The sequence below is a fragment of the Cebus imitator genome, unplaced genomic scaffold, assembly GCF_001604975.1.
Source record: "Cebus imitator isolate Cc_AM_T3 unplaced genomic scaffold, Cebus_imitator-1.0 Scaffold516, whole genome shotgun sequence".
Taxonomy (NCBI): Eukaryota; Metazoa; Chordata; class Mammalia; order Primates; family Cebidae; genus Cebus; species Cebus imitator.
The window spans coordinates 1,347,432-1,358,250 of NW_016107831.1; the positions used below are offsets into that span (position 1 = coordinate 1,347,432).

At 37.8% G+C, this 10,819-nt stretch overlaps 1 protein-coding gene and 1 non-coding gene across 10 annotated transcripts in view; both read left to right on the forward strand.

Moving 5' to 3' along the window:
- NLGN1 (neuroligin 1) overlaps positions 1–10,819 on the forward strand; it is a 901,657-nt gene that overhangs the window by 866,848 nt on the left and 23,990 nt on the right. The window lies entirely within an intron of this gene.
- Positions 7,502–7,608, forward strand: LOC119468875. Its single transcript, XR_005197666.1, has one exon. It is a non-coding gene; the product is annotated as a U6 spliceosomal RNA (small nuclear RNA).

Consider the following 10,819-nt stretch of genomic DNA (forward strand, 5'->3'; position numbering starts at 1 on the left):
AGGTGCCAGGCTGGAGTGCAGTGGCACAATCTCGGCTCACTGCAACCTCCACCTCCTGGGTTCAAGCGATTCTCCTGCCTCAGCCTCCCGAGTAGCTGGGACTACAGCCACACACCACCATGCCCAGCTAATTTTTGTATTTTTTAGTAGAGACGGGGTTTCAACATGGTTTTGATCTCTTGACCTCGTGATCTGCCCACCTCCGCCTCCCAAAGTGCTGGGATTACAGGTGAGAGCCACCGTGCCCGGCCTCCGTATCCTACTTTACCTATCCTAAAACCTATTTGAAAAATATATTAATAAGTAACTGAATTAAAATATCTTCTTCTGTTTTTTCCTAATGAGTATTGTTTGGGAAAGTATTCTTGGTTTGTTAGTTTTCACTTGGAATTAGAAACCATGAAGGAAACAATCCTGGTGTCTAATTACACAGTAACCGAATAGATATGTGTAAAATTATGTCTACAAAGACTACAAAGTGCTGATAAAATTGCTTCCCACTTCTCAACATTACTAAGTATTATTGATATCAAAGATTATATATAACTAGAGATGCATTCTAAAAGTAATTGTTATGAGGCCTCTATAATATATTGATTGATGTGGTTCAAATATTCTGCCCATTTACTTTACGCATTGTTAGGACCTATAACCAGCCTTGAATACTGTCTCTGAAAGTCTCCTATTGGATGGAAATGTTACCTGATATGGTAACCTAATAACGTATTCTGGAATTTAATTGGCATTACTTGGAGACTGACATCAAAGGTGATTTTCTCTAGCTTTGATAGAACTGTGCCCATTGTCAGTTTGATTCAATGTACACTTATTGAATTTCTATTATGTGACAAGCCCTAGGGAGACACATTACATGACCCTAATTCATTCAATAGTAGTTTAGCATAAGTCATTTAACAGGTTATTTAGCTAGTCTCAAAACAAATATTCTAGGAATGAGAATTGTAGTAGTGTTTCTAGGCATTACTGGATACTTGCTGAGTCTAGAAGAAAGCAGAAAGACCTAAAGGAAATTTAGAAATGGCAAGAATCCCACTACATGTTTACTTTCCTATTTTGAGTAAGTCAAGTTCAATGAAAATGAAATCATTAATCTTTCAGCATATTGGTTGTTTTGTATATGAACTTATCTGTAAAGCCAACTGTTTATCCTTGCAAAAGCTGCTCTCTATACACAGGTAAGCCTTTTGAGAAGAATAGACAAGGCTATTCTTCTTCAGGAAAAGCTTATCAGGATGATCCTAGTTTCAATTTTTAAGAAATAGAGACAGGGTCTCACTCTGTCAGTCAGTCTGGAATGCAGTGGCCTGATCACACCTCATTGTAAACTCAAACTCTTGGGCTTAAATGATCCTCTGGCTTCAGCCTTCCAAGGAGTTAGAACTACTGGTGTATGCCACAACACCTGATTAATTTTTTGATTATAGAAATAAGGTCTCACCATGTTGCGCAGGCTAGTCTCAAACTCCTGACCTCAAGTGATCCCCCTGCCTCAGCCTCCCAAAGGGTTATGATTACAGGTGCGAGCCACTGTTTTTAACTCCTAATTCCATTTTTAATAAAGCTACTGTTTAGACTTTAGAGTAAATACATTTATGAATGAATGAATGGTTAAATGGTTTGCACTGGGGAAAAATTGGTCTTGATAATCTACTGATGGCCACATTGATGGATTGGATCAGCAGGAACCAAACAAAGCGTAGCTGGTCCACTCTAGGAATGTGACAAGTAAATTAAACTAATCCAACACCCATTGTTCTCATTGATCCTTAGCCTCATTATGCTATGGTCCATGTAGACATATAGAGCAGAATAATTCCTAAGAACTAATAGCATAGAGCCTATATAATTGGAGTATTTCCAAATCTTAAGGTTAATACATCTTAAGCATTCTCTAAATTACTGTGATTCAATTCTACCTCTCTTAGAAAAGATGAGGGGTTATTGTTTTTGATGTTACTTGGAGATCAAGATCAAGGTTGTTTCCCGATTTTGACAGAACTGTGTCCGTTTTCAGTTGAAGTCAATGATAATAGTCATTGAATGACTATTATATGTCAAGTCCTGAGGATACACATCATCTGGAAGCTGTAAAACTAGTCCCTGACCTCAACAGGCTCACCATTCAGTGAGCTTCCGTTTAACACAAGTTCTTCATTATTATCTGGCAGAAGGTAGTGTGGATGGCTGTGAAAGATAAACCCACCTACATTTTTCTGTTAAGAGCCTGTCTCTCTAAACTCTTCCGAAGAGCCTTATAACAGGTCTTTCTTGCTCCTGCTGTCTCTCACTCTACCTCTTATTCAGACTTCTCATCTAAATGATTTTATCAGTTCAGCCAGAAGTCTCTCCAATCCTTTAAATTCACTTATAGTTATCTATAACCCCTTGGTAGTTGACAACTGTCAACTAGACCAACTTGCGTTCATTACTCACTCATCAAGCGATCCAGACTGGAGATGAGATAAAGAGCCCAAGCCAACAGTCCGTTAAAGCTATCTCAGGAAGCCAATAACAGCCATCTCAGCGGAAACCACACTGGCTGTGAAAGACCAGACATTTTCAGGCTCCACAATGATGGTTACCGCTCTGCTTTGCTCCGATGTCTAACCACATCTGAACAAGAACTGGAAGGGTCTGTAAATCTGCCTGAAAGTTTGCAGATGGGTAATGTATATTAATTAGATTCTTGAAAAAGATAATAATCCACAAAACATGTTTTTAGCCTGTGTCTGTACGCAAAAAAATAAGCAGACCAGGCATGACTAATTCATTCATATTGGCTACCTTAGCAATTGACATGGATCACTGCACAATCAGTTTAGCTTTGGCGCTGATAGGCACCAGATTTCTAGTTCCAACTTCAGATTTGCAAGTGAAACTCATCTAGGTCATCAGCAAGCAAGGGGACATGTAGAGAGGATTACGATGCTAAGACCCCATTTTCACTTGGGAGAAAGGATTGCCAGGTTCATTTGCATATTTTTTATTCTATAAATTTGTACATATGGCATACTGTGTGCTAGAGATTGGCGGGGGATAAAGCGTGATTTCTTTTCTTTCCCCTCAGTATCCTCAAATGTTTATAGTCTAATAGAGAATAGAGTCAGGCAAATAGATAGGTTTTTTTTTGAGGGGGGCTGTGAGGGGAACAGAGTTTCGCTGTCGTTACCCAGGCTGGAGTGCAATGGCGTGATCTCCGCTCACTGCAACCTCTGTCTCCTGGGTTCAAGCAATTCTCCTGCCTCAGCCTCCTGAGTAGCTGGGACTACAGGCACGCGCCACCATGCCCAGCTAATTTTTGTATTTTTAGTAGAGACAGGGTTTCACCATGCTGACCAGAATGGTCTCGATCTCTTGACCTCGTGATCCACCTGCCTCAGCCTCCCAAAGTGCTGGGATTACAGGCGTGAGCCACCGGGCCCGACCACAGATAGTTTTTTATAAAGAGTGTCTATCATTAAAATGCAGAGTCACCAATCCAGCATTTATTGAGCACATAGTATGTGTAGAAAGTGTGCTAGGTACATATTGTATAGTAACTAGTGCTACGTAAATACTGTATAGGCTGAGCGTGGTGGCTTACTCCTGTAATCCAGCACTTTGGGAGGCCAAGGGAAGCAGACCACCTGAGGAGTTCAAGACCAGCCTGGCCAACAAAGGGAAACCCCGTCTTCACTAAAAATATAAAACATTAGCTGGGTGTGGTGGCACATGCCTGTAGTCTTAGCTACTCAGGAGTCTGAGGCAATGAGAATCACTTGAACCCAGGAAACGGAGGTTGCAGCAGGCTGACATCACACCACTGCACTCCAGCCTGGGCAACAGAGTGAGGCTCTGTCTCAAAAAAATAAAATAAAAATAAAAGACTGTATTTTGGAGCTTCAGCTCTACAATAAAGAACTCTAAATAAAGACTATATAGTGTGGAGATCAGAACAAAAGTGGGCACTATAATCCCATACAGAATCTTCATATCAGAGTTTTTCATACTACTTCCATCCTGTCATCCTCCCTGCTCCTGCACCTCTTCTTCCTACTCTGTGGCTTCTTCCCATCCAGGAAATTTGTGATGGTGCTATATTTAATTAAAAGTTTCAGATGAGATTTGTTAGGAATTATAGAGGGGATATAACAATTACATTAGTGTCCATATGTTTGTTTCTTAATGGTACAGCCTTAAAGTCTGAATAAAATGATGCACATCTCAAGTTCTATTTTGTGGATGTTAAAAACATACCTTTTATAGGCTCTTCCCTTTCCCTATCTTTTCTATTATGTCACTGCTTCATTTATGTATAGCCATAGCTGAGAACTGCATTTATTCCTTTATTTTCATTTTAATGTGATTGCTCTAATTCACAAGTTACTTATTTCCCATGCCTCTCTACACTCGGTGCCTTGTGTGGTACCTGTCAGATGTTGCCGATAAAATTTCTTTTGAACTGAACTATAAGATATGTTCTGAATGCAATCAAGAGATTTTTTTTCTCTCTCCCTTAGAACCATATAGAACTAAACAGGAGATGTGAAGAATGGAGCTCTCAGGGCAAAGATCCAATGTCAGTCTCTTTACATTGCATGACCATTGAATATGGTCCTTTCTTGAAATAAGGCTAGACAGTTCTGTCGCCTGGAGCTCTGACAGAACGCTTTCTTTGAGATGAGTGCTCATATCAACTGAAGCTAGTTCACATTCCCTTTAAAATTAATGTAAAATTGAATGAGTACTTTATCCACTTACCTACTTTGTAAAAAGTGAGTTCTATTCTACTTAAATGAAAGCTAAAGAAACCACAAGTCGTTAGCCTGGAAATACTTTTGATGAAAGACCAATTTTCTATTGAGTTATGTTTAAAACCAGGGGAGTTTTCTCTCACTTTCCTTTTTTGCTTAGTTATTTTTCTCTTCTTTGATTGTGCCTTTGTATTAGAAGAAGGAGGCTGCTGTGTTTCATTGTCACAAATGGGTCATGCATTTGTTCCAATGTGTGACCTCTGGAAAGGAGAAGATTATATTATCAAGGAATAGAAGATTGTAGCTTGGATGATTTGTTAAGGAAGAAAAAGTTAAGTGTTCAGCAGAGAGATACTGAGAAGAGTAGGAAATCTTTTAGGTTGTTACAGCAGGGGAATATTTTGTTCAAAAAAAAAAGATCATAGATAGGGCCACACTTCATTATTAAAATATTATATGCACTTTTTTTTTCAGGACAAAGCTCTTAATTCTTACTCTGTTATTAACTCACTATGGAGTCTAAACTCTTGTCTTCTAATCATGGCTATTATATCAATTAAATGAAACATGGTATGAAAGTGCTTAGCCAAGTGCCTAGCACAGAGTAATGTTCTCAATAAATTCTAGTTATACTACATAGAATTAGTCACCATTATTATTAATTGCTATATTATAGAATGGGCATTACTAAAATGTAATTAGTTCATATTCTGGAAAGAACAGACAAATATATGTATGCATATGTGTTTTTTATTTAAATTTTATTTGATTTCAGTTAAGGGGTCTATTTGTTTTGGGGGAAAAGCATTGCACAAGACAAAATTATTGCTTCAAGAGTGAAGATCTGTTGCCGAGGAACTTTGAGACGGCAAAGGATGTAATCCCAGCACTTTGGGAGGCCAAGACGGGCAGATCACTAGGTCAAGAGATCGAGACCATCCTGGCCAACATAGTGAAACCCCGTCTCTACTAAAAATACAACAAAATTAGCTGGGTGTGGTGGCGCACGCCTGCAGTCCCAGCTACTCGGGAGGCTGAGGCAGGTGAATTGCTTGAATGCGGGAGGCGGAGGTTGCAGTGAGTCGAGACTGCGCCATTGCACTCCAGCCTGGCGCCTGTCGACAGAGCAAGACTCTGTCTCAAAAAAAAAAAAAAAAAAAAAAAGATGACAAAGGAAACACAACTAGGACACTGGCATAAACGAAAGCCTAGAGGAAGATTCTGACATCTGGAAAAGGGAGAAACAGAAGTCTGCCTGGCCTGAGTCAAAGAGGCTGAGGAATAAAGAAGGGAGAAGGAGGTCAAATTAGTGAAGCAGAGTTGATGCTGGGCCTTGAAGCCGAGTTCAAGAAAACATTCTTTACTTCTGATCATAAATAATTTAAAAACTACAGCCCAGCTCAGGAGAAAGAAGCAGCTATGACCCAGGATATATAGATAATCAAATATTGATCACCCTTTCTACCCTTAAAGCCTTCCTTGTTCCTCTGAGTGAGGTTTCTGGGCAGAATCTGACATGCTGTTTTTAATAAGAAAAAGGCTTTTTTTGTTGTTTTACTGTTGAGCACAATATGACTATACCGGCTTAGTCTAGTAGGGAATCAAGGTTTCCTCAGATTGTCAAACTTGCACCTATAACTGGTGCTGATCAATTTTTATAACTCCAAAATATTCACAGAAATGGATAATGTGACATGAACGTTTTTCAAATAATGTTTATTTAATAATGGATTTTCAGTTCACAATAAAATGAGTAATTTTCTTTGTAAGAAATGGTTGGACAGCCTTCCTTAATATTTAGGGAAAAAGTCTAAGCCTGTTTACAATCAAATGTAATGTTGAATACTTGTCCAGAGCTTGCTGTAGCCCTTTTGGTGAGCTGCCACTAATTCATAAAGTAACTTTGCACAAACTAGAAAAAGATACCTGCTGGGAGGCAGACTCTCTTGGGCCATGACAATCTCCTCAACCATGAGGTGGCCCTGTTACATGGGTCACATTATGGCACCTGGGCAAAGCTGGGCAATTGCAACATACCAGCAGACCTTTCCTCTTGGATAAGCTTGAAAAAAGCTTGTTGCATGATGATATTTCTTTTGGCAAGGGTAACAGGTGAAAACCCTAAAGAGCATATTATTTTCTGTACAATTTATAACATTGATTTTGTTATAATTTATTTAAATAAATTGCAAACTAAACTACTCTAATTTGGCTCTGATCAACAAATATCTATCTACATTATGCATTTATACACTTGTATAAAAGTTGGAATTAGTTCCATAAAAACACTGGCGAAAAAGAATTAGATTACTTTGCCTGAAGAGTAAAGAAAGTATTTTCTTTGAATGTCCTGCCAGAGGAAACTGCCAGATGTTTTCCATCTTTTCTGAGTGCAGAAAAAAAAGAAAACCGGCTTAAGCTACATAGATTTTTCAGCTCTGGAAAAAGTTTCCTGGCAAAGAGAATAATAAAATTAGTTTATAACAGAACTTTTTTTTCTTAAGGTAGATAGAATTTTAAAAGCAAGAATAAGGATTTTATTGGCCCACATTTTAAAATCCAGTTTTTCCTTTAAAAATATAAGGATAATTCATAGATAAAAATCAGCATTTCTAACTGAAAGAAAAATTAATAAAAGTATATACAACAGGCCTCACATATTCATTTGTTGTCATAGGGAAACTGATTTTTCATGGAAAAATACCCCTACTTCTCTAGAATAGTTAAGTGCGGATAAAATGTAGTCTGGGCTCGCTTCAGGAGCACATATACTAAAATTGGAACGATACAGAGAAGATTAGCATAGCCTCTGTGAAAGAATGACACTCAAATTCCTGAAGCACTCCATTTTTTTTTTTTAATGTAGTCTGGAGGAAAGGACAACAGAGTAGATAGTTTCACTTACTAGATTTTTGCCGTCATGTTCTTATAACAAAAACACCATCACATAAAAATGGTAGATTAGAAAAGTAAAAAGGAAAGGAAATGTATAAAATTCCTATTATAATAAATATTGTTATGTAGAAGTAGTTTCCTAGTAAAGCAAAAAAGAGAGGGAACATACACAGTACTGTGAGTTGTAAAGAAATCTACAACCTATATATTATTTTCCTTGATTAGCATTGGACTAGAAGACAGAAAAATTAGGGTCCTAACCAGCTGTGTGAAATCAGGCAATTTACATTCTCTCTCCGATCCTCAGTTTTCTCATTTGAAAAATTATATGGTTGCACTAATTACTAAAGGCTCTTCCAACCCTAATATTTTTGTCGAAATTCTTTACATTCTTTAAGACATCAGAATTCTCGGATGAGTTTGATAACAAGGCAGATTCCACCCTAGAGATTCTAAGTCCCTCTCCAGAAACTCTGATTCAGCACATAGGCTCCAAAGCATCTTTTTTCCACATAGTGTCTCCATGGTGAGATTGCAGGAAGGCCAAAAAGGAAGAATAGGAGGTGTGTTTTATTAAAACCATAATCTAACTAGGAGAGTGTCTGGCAAAGAAAAGATGCCCAACAAATGTTGATTTAATGAACTATTTTTCATTAAAAGATTTTTTCATGTTCATGGTATTAATTGATTTTCATCCCTGTCTGATTCTCTAGGAGAAAAAAGGGATATTTCTAACAGACGGAAAATCGGCCAGGTTGCTCAGTAGCTACAAATAGATGTAGAAGTGCTTTGTAAAATGAACAAGTGTTTTAAAAACTTATTTCTTTTTTCCAACATAGCTCCCCTCCAATCCTCAATGTAAAAGAAAAAAATATGAATTCTGTGTACTTGTATACTTTTTGGTAAGCAGCATAATAACAATATGCCCTTTTTATTCTGAAAAAGGACTCACCCTTTACAGTAAAGTGCTGGAGAATCAAGCCGTGACTTCAACCCACAGCAGCTGTCTCTTGCACCATCTCTGCCAGATGTCACCCTTCCTCTCGGGTTTGATTCTGCTCCTGTATCTGGGGGAATATGCCTGGCTGCATAGCCTGTAACATCAGTCTCTGTCTTCCAGTCTCAGATTCCTTCTCATTTCACCTCATGTATATTAATACAGAGATTAGTTTCACTTTTTTTCTTGAATAGCTAATCACTTGGCAGCCAACATCTAACTGTGGCATTACAGGTCAAATCAGCTGAAAAGGACAGTGACTTCAAGCAGGAAAATATAATGCTTAGTGAAAACTGCACCCAGAACAGCACTTCAGACTTGTCACCCCGACATAAAAGATTTATTTTCAATTACAAATCTGAGCTTAATGTGAGGGCATCCTGGGGGAGATTCAGATCACTGCTTCTTCTAAATTGACCTTCTACTTGTTTCAATATTTCCTTCTCTGCTGAACAGCATTCCATGACCCTCGGAGTGAAGATCCATATTAGCTACTGTAGTAATTCCATCCCTAGGAAAACTTTTGAAAAATTTCTCTAGCTGAAGGCCAAGTTACATGAATAATTTTCTCCTTGGTGAGCCTTTGCTGGCTAACACAGCAATAGATTTGGAGCTTCAGACAGCACCTCCAGTGGACTGCAGAAGCCAGTATCACCATGTTGCTTAAATTTGAGTAGAATCCCAAAGCAAAAGATTATTCCAGTTTTCAGTATCAGGTAGATTAATTGTAAACAGCTAACTCAGAACTATCATATATTCCCTTGGCGTTAGTAAACAAGATTCCTTGAGGCTACCTGCTGATACTCCTACACTGGCTGCTGGAATCAGGGGTTTGCCTCAGGGTATTTCAGTTCCCTATTCCAGTGCCTTTATGTGCACTTAGCAGATGCACCAAATACATACCATATGGACCTAATATAGCATTCGCAAGCTTGTCTCTTAAAAGCTACTAATTGTAATTTCTTAGGAAAAGTCCTTTTAAAATTGTTTTGTAATTTAAAATCTGGGGTAGTGAGAAACTTGAATTATCTTTCAAGTTTTATCAGATACCTGATTGTTGAAAGTGGCTTAATGTAATTTTCTTTATGCTATAGCTTTCACTACATCTAACTTGAGACTCCCCTCTCTACGTGGGAGTAGAGAATGTAAGTAAGAATACTTACACCATTCTTGGTTTTCACCTTTGAGTCTCATTATTATGCCTGTTATCATGGATAATTGTATTAGATGAAAATAAACATATTACCTTCGCTTAGTTTATTTTATAGATATTTGGGGTTTCTGTAGTGATTGTATCTACATAATGTCAGGAATTATAGGTACAATCTACCATTTGGGTCCAGTTTTTCCTTTCCTTTAGAAATATAAGGGTAATTCTAGATAAGATGACCATTTTTAACTACAGGAAAAATTAATAAAGGTATATAAAACAGGCCTCATATGTTCATTTCTACTTTTTGTAAACACAGTGTCATCTAACTATATTTGTATTTAGGCTATGCATAAAAAGAAATCATTAGCTAATTCTTCCTTGTTATATATATTTTGACTACTTTTTTTCCAGAATCAAAGGTGCTTAGAAATAGCCACCTTTAACTTCCTAAGTATTGATGATACACCATTATATGTGTGGCACTTTGCCTGATACGGGGGTGGGGTTAAATAAATAATTCCAATTCACTGGTGGTACACACTTAAAGAAAGTCTAGATTAAACTGGATATTTAGAGGAAGGTAGGATTAACCATGTTTGAAGTCCTCCCAAAATAATTTAAGCCAAGACTTAGAGACTGAAGAAGTTGACCACTTAAACAACTCGAAGAGCAGTGGTACTTTGCAGAGAAGAATCTGTGAATCAGAGTGATGGTGATAAAATCAGCCAAACTCCCTCTCACTGCAAAGACTAGAATATTTTGATGACTTTTGAGATTTAAAGAGAATATTTAGGTTATTATAGTGCTAAGCCTGCCTTTCTTTCTTTCTCTTCCTTCCTTCCTTCCTTCTTTCCTTCCTTCCTTCCTTCCTTCCTTCCTTCCTTCCTTCCTTCCTTCCTTCCTTCCTTCCTTCCTTTCTTCCTTCCTTCCTTCCTTTCTTCCTTTCTTTCTTTCTTTCTTTCTTTCTTTCTTTATTTTTCTTTCTTTCTTTCCTCCCTCCCTCCTTCCTTCCTTCCTTAT